General features: G+C 41.6%; 1 protein-coding gene across 1 annotated transcript in view; it reads left to right on the top strand.

Annotated features, from left to right (window-relative positions):
• The window catches only part of MID1 (midline 1), a 415,132-nt gene that overhangs the window by 207,079 nt on the left and 195,150 nt on the right, over positions 1 to 12,903 (top strand). The gene's annotated exons all lie outside the window — the stretch shown is intronic.

Genomic DNA, 12,903 nt, shown 5'->3' with positions numbered 1-12,903 from the left:
GCTGCGATTCATGGGGTCGCAAAGAGTCGGACATGACTGAGTGACTGAACTGAACTGAACTAAGCAGATGGGCCGTATTCACAGTTCTTAAGTGTCAGAGTTGATATTTGGACTGAGGCTGTTTCCAGCATCAGTGCTCCTAGCCAGTTTGCTATACTGTGTTGAATGGGATTAATAAGCCAAGTGGTGTTTTCCATGTGTAGCATGAGCTTTTTCGCTTCGTTCACATATCCCTGGACCTTCTTTCTTTCTGGACAATGGATCTTACACTGCCTCCAGACTTCCCCCTCCCATAGGAGACTGAGGCAGAGGGGTGGCCCCTTCTCCCCACAGCTCCCTGTGACAGCCTTCTGTCATCTCAGTCAATGGTGACTTCATTTTTCTAGTTGTGTCAGCAAAGAAGTTGGAAGTCATCCTAGTCTCCTCTTTATCAGACACATTCACTTTGCAAATCACATTGGCTCGACCTTCACAATCACCATCAAGAATCTAGCCAGGTCTTACACCCTCCACTGCCATACCCATCAAGTTCACCAGCATCTCTTACCTGGTTGACCACAAGAGCATCCTTAAGGACTTGGCTTCTGCTGACAGGCTACCATCCTCCCATCAGTCATACTGAATGCTACAAAGTCAGTGGGCTATCGTCACTTCTTGGCTCCACACCATCAAAGCCTCCCCATCTTTCTCCAAAGGAGACCCACAGCTCCCATGATCTACTAGACCCAAAATGACCCACAAACACTGCCTCCCAACACACATACACATACTCACTCACTCAGACACATTCCTAAAGCCCTAGTTCCTACTGTAGTGGAAAGGGGGACCCCTTCCAGACCCCAAGTGTGGACTCTTGTCTAATACTCAGAAACAGATTGTCTGAGGAGACACATGTGCTGACAAAGAAAGAGACATTACTGGGAAGGGGTGCCCAGGTGGAGAGCAGCAGGATAAGGGAAACCAGGAGGACTGCCCTGCCACGTGGCTCAAAGTCTCAGATTTTATGGTGATGGGGTCAGTTTCTGACTGTCTCTGGACAATCATTTTTACTTAGGTTCCTTCCTGGTGGTGTGCACATTGCTCAGACAAGATGGATGCCAGCAAAGAGGCTTCTGGGAGGTGGTAGGACACATGACGTCTCCTTTTGACCTTTCCTGAACTCTTCTGGTTGGTGGTGGCATATTAGTTCTGTGTTCCTTACCAGGACCTCCTGTTGTAAAATAACTCACACAAATGGTTACTATGGTGCCTGGGCAGGCTGGACAATTTCAGTCCATGTTTCCCATAACACTACTGCTGTCACCCTTACCCACTCCAACCACCACAGGCTCCTTGGCTTGACTTTGCCCTGGCCTCAGAGCTTCTGCAATTACTGTTCCCTCCGCCTGGATAACTCTGCCCCATCCATAGTCATAGCTGAAAGTATTTCTTCCTTTCACTTCCTTAGAACTCTTCTCAAATATCACCCTGTAACATATCAACTTTCCTACACCACCCAACCAGCACTCCCTATCTGCCTTTCCCCATCACTGTCAGAACCACTTTACATTTATTTGTTGATTGATCTCTGTCTCTCTCCACTAGAAGGTATGCTCATGAGGACAGCTTTCAGCCTGTCTGCACCTTTCTGCCTGCCCGTCCACCACTTGGAACAATGTCCGACACACAGTAGGCACTCAATAAATACTTGTTGAGTGGGTGTTTGGTTGTTTGAGCATAAGAAAGTTGTACCAGTGCATGTTTGTTAGCATCAGGTTGATGTGTGTCAACCTCGGCCTCTTTTTTTTACTTGTCTTTACACTTGAGAATTCTGGATGCCCTGAGAGTAATAAAAATCAATTCATAGAGTGCTACAGATACTATATGTTGCTAATGAAATCAATGGTTAAAGCATTAACCTACAGATTGACTTTGAATAAGAAAAAAAAATGCTTCATGGACTGCATTCCTAACTATGGAAATGAATCACAGGAATGTATTCCATTGAGAAAGCCATTGGGGAATTCTGAATAGAGAAGGAAAACCTCATTCACAGTTCTAAAGAAATAGCCATTAAATCTACCTACATCCTGCCCTTCATAGCACAACAGCAACATCTTTTTCCATGAGAGATCTCCCACCAGTAGACATATATGTGGGTTTTCCCCTAACTTCAAATGTTCAGATGAATACTGTCTAAATTTAGAGAACCATTGAAGGTAAATACAAATCATGGAAGTGCTTCCTCTGTTTGTTTTCAAATGTGATGGTAAACTCCTAGCTTATCTTGAAGGCAGTATGACAGGTGGATCTGGACCAGGGTGGCAGCATTGTGCCAGAAAGAGCACAGGTTTTGGCATCAGAGAGGTGCATTCCAAATTCCCATATACAAACCGTAAACTGGCTTCATCTTCAAGAGGGTCTGATGCATCACTGGTCCATGACAGATGGGGGATCCTTTCATTTCCTCCCTTTTCTCTCAGCATAAATACTCATGACATAGCTTGTATCCACTTTTTAATTTAAGATTTAAAGACCTCTTGAGTGCTAAATCACTTCAGTCGTGTCCGACTCTTTGCGACCCTATAGACTTTAGCCCACCAGGCTCCTCTGTCCATGGGATTCTCCAGGCAAGAATGCTGGAGTGGGTTGCCATGCCCTCCTCAAGGGGATCTTCTTGACCCAGGGATCAAACCTATGTTTCTTATGTCTTCTGAATTGGCCACTAGTGCCGCCTGGGAAGGCTGTAAGACCTCTTAGTGTGTGGTCTATCAGCTGGTTTTAAATTCCTTTAATCGGGTTAGATTAATTTGCCAAGTTGAAGAGAATTGTCACCAGTAGGTTGGTTTCTAAAAGATGCCCATAACAAAATGATCTTTTCCCCTCATAGAGACAGTTTAGGAGAAATATCAGTAAGTCTTTTTGATACAACATAGATAATACTACAAACAGAAGTATAGCTATCTTGTTCATTGTATGATGTTATATAAGTCACTCCCATTAAAATTATTTCAAATAACAACACTGTTTACAAAATAGGCAATGTAAGTCCTTCTTTTTGTAAATTAATAAGTTAAAGGAGAAATATAATGAAGCCATATTTGAATGCTGTTTCTTGAACATTTAGAGCTCTTTAATAAATATGGAGAAAGCTAAGGCACTGATACTCAATTTTTTTTCTTCCTACAACTCAATATGTTTATCTTGCATCACAGGATGAGTATAGGAAAGGCTATCTCAGTATGTGTGACTTTTCATAAGTGGTTTCCAGCAGAGGAAAACCTCATGATAAGCTGTCTAGTTATAAAGAAATAAGGGCAAATATTATTTCCTTGGCTATTAAAATAGAGTAAAAAGATACCCCGATCTGCATCTAGCAAAGGAAAGAGATATGTAAACCATGATTCTTAAGTAGTTTTCATCTTTACCATCATCTTAAAGCCATCTTAAAGCCAGTATTGATATTATATGTGGAGTGGGAGAGGGCTTTCGTCAATCAGAGAACAATACAGCAATTTTAGCCATCTTTCTGTGCACATGAGAAGTGCCAATCTAAAGGATAATGCATTGTCTTTGTACAAGCAAGGAGCGCAAATCCTGCTCAAAGCTTCTTTTGATTAAAATTTCTATTTGCCTTCTCTCCAAGTTATTATCGATGAACCAGCCTGATTTGCCTGCTTCTAACATATGCAAACTGAGATCTGATTCACAAACTTAATTTTTTTTTTTTTAAATCTCTAAGGTTAATTTAAGAATCAGCCTCTGGTATTAAGATGTTAAAGGTTTGAGAGACTAATCCTTTTCATATATGAGACAAGTAAGAAATCATTTTCATGTATAAGAAAAATAGCAGATAAAAGAATAAGGGATAAAATGGTAATAATAGGAAGAACAGTAACCAGATATTCCTGGCCATACTTAAGCCCACAAAAAAAAAAAAAAAGGATTTAAATCAAGAGTGATGCCAATGCCAATTAGGAGTAAGAAGAAAATGGGGGTTTTAATTAGCCTAATGAATTATTTAGGCATCTAAGTTGTAGAATCTTCATTCCTGGAGCTCAAGAAGAATGTTAGTTGAAAACAGTTTGGATTAGGGCTAATATATATGATTCTTGCTACACGTGGCAAATCAGTAATAAACTCTGAGCACATTAAATCTGTGGTGGGAGAAAGAGGAAATGGCAATCAGATCTTATGCGCATCATATGATGACATTGCTCTTGGGGTTCAGAATTGGCCAGAGGGTGTGTAACTTCTCCAAAGCTTTACTCTGACTCTGGTCAACTACGGGCTCCTGCTGCTGCTAAGTCACTTCAGTTGTGTCCGACTCTGTGTGACCCCATAGATGGCAGCCCACCAGGCTCCCCCATCCCTGGGATTCTCCAGGCAAGAATACTGGAGTGGGTTGCCATTTCCTTCTCCAATTCATGAAAGTGAACAGTGAAAGTGAAGTTGCTCAGTCGTGTCCAACTCTTAGTGACCCCATGGACCTCAGCCTACCAGGCTCCTCTGTCCATGGGATTTTCCAGGCAAGAGTACTGGAGTGGGGTGCCATTGCCTTCTCCCAACTATGGGCTAAATAATCATAAAATATTGTTAGTTTACAGGAAGTGAATTTGAGGACAAGAAATTGAGTTAATAACCAGTGAGTATCTTTTTGTTATGACCAACCTTGATAGTATATTAAAAAGCAGAAACATTACTTTGCCAACCAAGGTCCGTCTAGTCAAGGCAATGGTTTTTCCCGTGGTCATGTATGGATGTGAGAGTTGGACTGTGAAGAAGGCTGATCGCCGAAGAATCGATGCTTTTGAACTGTGGTGTTGAAGAAGACTCTTGAGAGTCCCTTATACTGCAAGGAGATCCAACCAGTCCATTCTAAAGGAGATCAATCCTGGATGTTCATTGGAGTGACTGATGCTAAAGCTGAAACTACAATACTTTGGCCACCTCATGCAATGAGTTGACTCACTGGAAAAGACTCTGATGCTGGGAAAGGTTGTGGGCAGGAGGAGAAGGGGACGACAGAGAATGAGATGGCTGGATGGCATCACCGACTCTGTGGATATGAGTTTGAGTGTACTCCGGGAGTTGGTGATGGACAGGGAGGCCTGGCGTGCTGTGATTCATGAGGTCACGGAGAGTCGGACACGACTGAGCGACTGAACTGAACTGAACTGATCTTTTTGTTTATTTTTAATTAGTTTTAATTTTTATTAATGTAAGACATGTTCAAAGTATAAATATATTAAAGACTTTAAATGAAAAACAGCAATTCCTACCCCATCCCACTCCTTTCTAGGAGTAATCACTTTCAATTTGTAAATTTCCTCGGTATGTACTTTCATATTTTCCATTATGTGCTTTTACTATTTCTTCGTTTATGAATTGTAGACATTAACATCCTACATACATCAAAAATGAATTACCTCTCTTATATATCCCCACCCCATTCCCTCCTGATATAATCATTTCGGTTAGGAATTTGTGTTCATCTAGTAACACAAATTCCAAAACATTGACTCAAACAAATTCGCAGTTTATCTTCTCACAGAATATAAAGTTCAGGGCTCATTAGGAGACTCCAATATGGAATCAGCAATCCAAGATCCTTCTATCTTTCTTGTTTTCCAGGTTTCCCATCTATTGCATCCTCATGTTTACAGAATGGTCCCCCTGTGTCAAGCATTGCAGTCCTACCTATTCCTGGTGAGGAAGTCTTGGAAGGGCAAAGAGCATACAATGTGTGTTTCCTTTAAGGAATTTTCCCAGACGTCTTACACAGCCGCTTCTATTAAAATTCCAAGGCCATAAAAGTTTCACATGACCACTCATACCTTCAAGGGAGGCTGAGAAACGTTCTTCAGCTGAACACATTTCTGGCTCCAAATACACTGAAGTTCTGTTGGAAAGAAACAAGGAAAAGATGAATATCAGATTGATTACGAGTATTCCCTGCCACGTGTAATGCTGTGCTTCCTTTTTTGTGCATTCTTTCATTTATCCTAGAGTTAATAATGGCCTCACCTTTGGCTTAGATTTATAGATACCTGTTGATCTTCAATGTGATCTATCAGTGTCATTTTCTTCCCTGGTAACCTGCCTCCAAGAGTCTTCCATCCTCCTAGTACAGTTTATTTACTTATCTATTTTTAAATGTTTGTTTTCTTTGGCTCCACCAGGTCTTCCCAGGTGGTTCAATGGTAGAGAATCCGCCTTCCAGGTTTGATCCCTGGGTTGGGAAGATTCCCTGGAGGAGGAAATGGCTACCCACTCCAGTATTCTTGCCTGGAGAATCCCATAAACAGGGGAGCTTGGCGGGCTACAGTCCGTGGGGTCATAAAGAGTCGGACACGACTTCGCAACTGACCCCCCCACACACACACACACTCCGGTCTTAGTTGCATCACACAGGATCTTCATCTTTGTTGTGGCATGCAGGATCTTTACTTGCAGCGAGTGAACTCTTAGTTGCAACATGCAAGATCTAGTTCCTTGACTAGAAATCGAACCTGGGCCCCCTGCATTGGGAGTGCTGAATCTTAGCCACGGGGCCACCAGCCACCAGGGAAGTCCCCTCCTGGTACAGTTTAGAGTTGGGCTTTTCTAAGACTGCTGCATCTATCCTCCTAGACTTTATTGTCTTCGTGTTGATTTCTCTGTCTTCTGAGTCCCACTGTCTTATTTTTCTTGGTTATTTCCCTCCTTTTGTGAAGACGTATCTTGGAGTAGATTCCAATGAAAGAATACATGGGATGCAAAAATGTTGAGTCTTTGTATGAAAATAATTGCATTCTATCCTGACATTTGATGAATAGTATAATTTGGTATACAATCATCAGTTGCAAAGCATTTTATTGCAGAATGTTATAGCTGTTACTTTCTACTGTTGCAGTTGATACATGTATAATAAATGTATTAGCAAAATTTAATTATTTAGAAAGAAGAGGGCCTTCTATATTAGCGGTTTTATTTATTTTTATTTTTTTAATTTATTTTTAAATTTAATTTATTTATTTTAATTGGAGGCTAATTACTTTACAATACTGTAGTGGTTTTTGCCATACTTGACATGAATCCGCCACAAGGTGTACATGTGTCCCCCATCCTGAAACCCCTCCTATCTCCCTCCCCGTCCCATCCCTCAGGGTCATCCCAGTGCTCCAGCCCTGAGCACTCTGTCTCATGCATCAAACCTGGGCTTTAAAATTATTACTATTACTATTATTAGCAGCAATTCCGAGAACACTTTTTATTGACTAATTGATCCTATCCTCTATACTTGTTGTTAGAAGGGATATACAACAGTCCCTCGGCTAGGCTATAGTACAGTTATTCCATGAAACTAATCTAGGTGTTGCTATGAAGGTATTTTGTAGGCTTAGGTAACATGCATAATTGGTTGACTTTAAGTAAAGGAGATTATCTTTGATAGTGTTGCTGGGCTTCATCTAATCAGTTGAAGGCCATAAGAGCAAAACTGAGGTTTCCCCGAGGAAGAAGAAATTTTGCCTGAAAACTGTAAATTGAGCTCCTGTCCACGTGCCCTATGAATGTCAGACTTACCAGTACTCACAATCATGTAAGTCTAGTCCTTGTAATACATTTTAATACATATGTTAAATATCCCATTGGTTCTGATTCACTGGAGAACTCAGACTGATTAAGGCCTCAATGACCTCAGTAACTAGAAAAGGGGTTGATAAGACAAGTCAAAAATATGCTATTACAATAATTTTTCTCTTACAAATTTAAATGTAAGATTATAGTTTAAAAAAAGTAGATGATTGAGAAATTGAAGAATTATTCTTGAGAAGATATTGTGATGTTGACATGAGGCAGATGTTGACATGGGAGTGTAGAGAATTTTTGACAGTGGGAGGATTACACAAAAACCATTGCTAAATTAATACATAAATCTTTATCAGATCACTAAGAAGAAGATAATGAAGGATCAGTCATATTTAATCAACAAAAACTAAACTGTCAAAATAGTTCACCTCTAAAAGCATAGAATTATTAAATGGTAAGTTATACTTAAAATTTTAAGATAACATGGATTGCTTTAACTCGTAAATTTTCAAGTGATGAAATATCAAAAGCTCAATTTATTTAAAACCTTGACTGGTGACTGTCTGAAAGTCTGCCCTTTAGGATACATTCTCCTAAACATTTCCTCATGGTGTCTTATTCTGTTCTGTATCCACAGATTTCTCCCTTTCTTTTCAGCCTGTCATCCAAATTCATGCTGTAAGCAATAGTTGCAAAAAGCTTTCCCATATATGTTTTCATTTGTCTTAGTCCATCTGAACTGCTATAAGAAAGTACCATAGAGTTGGTGGTTTATAAACAACAGAAATATATTTCTCACAGTTCTAGAGGCGAGGGGTTCCAAGTTCAACATTTTGACAGATTCTGGTGTCAAAGAAGCCTACTTCCTGCTCCAGATGGCCGTCTTCTGTGTACTCACATGGTGGAAGGGGCAAGAGAGCTCTCTGGGATCTTTTTAATAAGGGCACAAATCCCATGCATGAGGGCTCCTCTAAGGTTAGGATTTCAACATATGAATTTGTAGAGGGACACGAATATTCAGTCCATAATTTGCCCAACTGTCCTGAAAATCCCTGGGCTCAGAGATGTCATTTGGTTTACCTGACACCTATCAGCGAGTTCTGTGGCCACATGTTTTGTCGCTCAGTCATGTCCAACTCTTTGCAACCCCATGGACTGTAGCCCACCAGGCTCCTCTGCCCATGGGATTCTCCAGGCACGAATACTGGAGTGGGTTGCCATTTCCTTCTCCAGGGGATCTTCCCACCCCAGGAATCAAACCCAAGTCTCCTGCATTGCAAGCAGATTTTTACCGTCTGAGCCACCAGGGAGGTCAACTCCAAGAATGGATTCCAAATTGTATTTGTAACCCATGCTTGTGGTATGTCACGTTGCTCTCTTTAATCAAGTGACAGAAACTAACTTAATGAATACTTGTACTCAGTGAGTAGCAACTTGTTTCTTTTTTATGACATCCTAGAAGAACTATAGGTGGGGTTTTCTTTTCTTTTTTTCACTTTCTTTTTCTAAGTAGGGACTCGTGTCACTGTCCATGTAAATCACCTTCACTAATCACCTCAACTTTTTATGGCTGCCATAAGTATACAATTAGATTTCTGGAACTTCTGAGGGAAAATAAAGTCTTTTCATAGGCCCTCAAGACTGTGCCCTTGCACCAGGCATTTCCTAGATGGCTGAATTAGGCAACTTCAGCTTGGTTTTCATTGACTTTTGATGTGTCCTGATACATATTTCAATAAACTACAGGGAGTTACTAATAGTCAACCATTTTTTACATACACATATTCCCATATCCTTTGACCTAACAGAGCACTGAAAGAGGTGGCACTGTTACTGCTAATTGTCCTCTCGGGTGTCACCCCAATGTCCATCCATGTCTAGTAGGGCCTGTCCAGGATCACTGGCCCAGGAATCCATGTTATGTTTGCTGTAGAGGTCTGTTTATATGACCAAACCTGCACTAAACTACACAGGATTACCACCTCAGCTGCTGTCTTAAGAAAGATCTGCTAAGACGGCCTCATCCCTTCAGCTGATGTTTGCAAATGCTGTTAATCACAGACCAAGAACAGAACATCCGCACCTTTCAGTTCAGTCGGTTCAGTCGCTCAGTCGTGTCTGACTCTTTGCGACCCCATGAATCACAGCACGCCAGGCCTCCCTGTCCATCACCAACTGCCGGAGTTCACTCAGACTCATGTCCACAGAGTCGGTGATGCCATCCAGCCATCTCATTCTCTGTCGTCCCCGTCTCCTCCCACCCCCAATCCTTCCTAGCATCAGACTCTTTTCCCGAACCTTTAGTGAAGCACATTTCTTTCTTTGCTTCAATTTACTTGCTTATGCTGTTTCCAATAAGTGGATATAATGCTCACTTAATGGACGACCCCTAAAGTGCCATTTATTGGATTTGAAATGTTGAAGAAGTCTGTTTATTGGTAAATGAAAAAGTAGACTTCATTTATTTACATGGTTCCCTTTTCTTAAGAGTTTTAGGGATGATTTCTGGAGATAGCATATTTTATATCGCAAAGCAGGGCAGGGACTTCCCTGGTGGTCCAGTGGTTAACACTCGGTGCTTCTAATGCAGGGGGTGCAGGCTTGATCCCTGGTCGGGGAACTAAGGTCTCTCATGCTGTGCCATGTGGGCAAAACATAAAAAAGAAATTTAAAAAAAATCTTTTTTAAAAAAGCAAAGTAATTCTCACTTCAAACACTTAAGTTTAATTGCTGTAGCAATTGGTCATGATCAGACCTTTGATTTTTTTAACTTTGCCTCAACGATCCTGTCTGTTCTTATACTTTGATGCAGATGAAATGGTGCATATTTGTAAAGAACCTGGCAAAATGCTTGGCTCACAGTAGATACTCACAAGAAGTGTTTGTTAATAACACTCCTGTAGGCATTCCTGTCCTGCATAATGAGAAGATGGAAGAGAGAACTAGCAACCCATCATGGTATCTCTTACTGGTGGAAGTGCCCTTTTTTTGGTTTTTGTTTTCAATCGCTTTACGGTGTTGTCTTGGTTTCTGCCATACCTCACCATGAATCAGCCATAGGGATACATATGTCCTGTCCCTCTTGAACCTCCTTCCCCACTCCCATCCCATCCGACCCCACTAGGTTGTCACAGAGCACTGGATTGAGCTGCCTGTGTTATACAGCAGCTTCCTACCAGCTGTCTGTTTCACATATGTTCATGTATATATTTCAATGTTACTCTTGCAATTCCTCCCCCCCACCCCCCCACCGCTGTGTCCCTAGGTCGGTTCTCTGTGTCTGAGTCTCTGTTGGAACTGCCCTTTCATATATCTCCCAGAGATTATCGTACACATTTCCCCCAGAGACCTTGTCATCTGGAGTTGATGTTTTTTATGTAGATGCAGAAGTGTGTGATGGCTTCATATAAAAATGTAGAAAATAGACTGTCTCACAAATATGTCCATGAAGCTAAGATTCTGTTTTAGGAGGCTCATCTCTCCTCTTTCACTCTGACTTTGGTTGGACAAGGGAGAATTAGAATAAATATGGGATTATGGAGACTTCCCTGGTGGTCCAGTGGTTAGGACTCTGCTTTCACTGCCATGGCCACTGCAAGTTCAGTCCCTGGAGAGGGAACAAGGTACTGCAAGCCACATGGTATGACCAAAAAATAAATTAAAAAGATGGTATTATGCTTATTGTTTTCATCAGTGCAGGACAGATTTTGAATTACGGTAAAAAAAAAAAAGGTAACTGTAATAGTTTAATTTGCCAAGAGATTCTTTTCCCTTGAGTACTGTGGCAGTGGCTGCAGTCCCGTTGATGTCCATAGCTCAGGAAAGCGTTTCATTCCCTTTCCACACACGTTTTGTTTGTTGCCTTCCTCCTGTGCTGTTGGTGCGTGGGTACAGTGAAAGTGTCTGGGGTTACAAAGATGAATAGGACATCATTCTTGCTCTTGAGAGTTTTCTAGTTTGCTAAAAGGGACAGACTGAAGAAGATACGATGACAGTGCTACATGGAAGTAAAGCAGCAGAGATGCAGCATGGTCTGCTCAAGCTGGTGCTTACCATCCCCTGGCTCAGTGTGCCTCCTCCAACCTCTTGTGTTTAGGGTGCTTACTGTGGAAAAGGAGGGAATATTTACACTATGAAAATTGGCAAAGGATTCAGATAAGGTGAAAAATGGTGCTGTCCCAAAGAGTAAAAATGCAACATAATTATAAACTCTAATTTGTGAAAATATAGGCTATCTCCTTTCAAAGCTAAATTTTAGATCATGACATATGTGCACCATGAGTTACTTTAGGATTTTAAAGAAAAAAAAAATATCTGGGTGTAAGCCTGGTCCCTGGTGGCTCAGACGGTAATGAATCTGCCTGCAAGGCAGGAGACGTGGGTTTGATCCCTGGGTCGGGAAGATCCCTAGAGAAGGAAATGGCAACCCCTCCACTATTCTTGCCTGGAGTATCCCATGGACAGAAGAGCCTGGTGGCCTACAGTCCATGGGGTTGCAAAGAGCTGGACACAACTGAGCGAGTAAACAACAATGACGACAAATCTTGGCTTCTTTTTTTTTTAAAGAGCTGGTTGTTAAACATTTACCAGCACACCACTTAGTGTCTATAAACTACAGAGTGAAGGGAAGGGATTACTTTGTCTTGGGACATTTGGAGGAAGCCACAAAATAGTGGTGACATTCTGACCTTGTAGGATGCAGTAGGAATGGGCCAAAGGAGAGGAAAGATGGATGAAACTTTGATAGGGCACAGAGCCTGTGAGAGGAAATCCCAACTCATATTTTCCTCGGAGGTTATGACAGCAGAAGGCAAATGCAATCGTGAGAAGCTTCTGTTGAAAGTGATAAATAGATACGCCTTGGGACTTCACTCTGGTGATATTTAAAGGCAGCGGCCCTGGGTAATTTCCTGTGTCCTGGGGCTCAGGGTATTCCTAGGGCAGGAACAGGTACAGTATTTTTTTGAAGTGAATCAGAGCCCTCTGCACCGGGATAAAATGCAGATTCTCAGGCTCCTCCTCAAACCTATTGATCAGATTCCCTTGGAGTCACAGGCCCAGGGACTGGAATTTTTCACAATGTCCCCAGAAGTTTCCTTGGACAGTTAAGTTGGAGAACCACTATTTTTGTTTTATTTTGTTTTTGAAAACGAGTATTTCAAAGCCAGTACATCAGTGATTCTCCACTGGGCATGATTTCTCCCTTGGTGTTGTCTAGAGACATTACTGATTGTCATGACTGTGGAAGGGTTCCTTGTATCTGGTGGCCTGAGGCCAGAGACACTGCTCAACATCCCTCAGTGCACAGCACAGCGCCCCCCAATGGAAAATTATCTGACCCCAAATGTCAAT

Source organism: Moschus berezovskii, chromosome X (genome assembly GCF_049115385.1).
Source record: "Moschus berezovskii isolate FMDL1 chromosome X, NW_MosBer_1.0, whole genome shotgun sequence".
Lineage (NCBI taxonomy): Eukaryota > Metazoa > Chordata > Mammalia > Artiodactyla > Moschidae > Moschus > Moschus berezovskii.
This window is presented reverse-complemented; position numbering and strand designations above follow the sequence as displayed.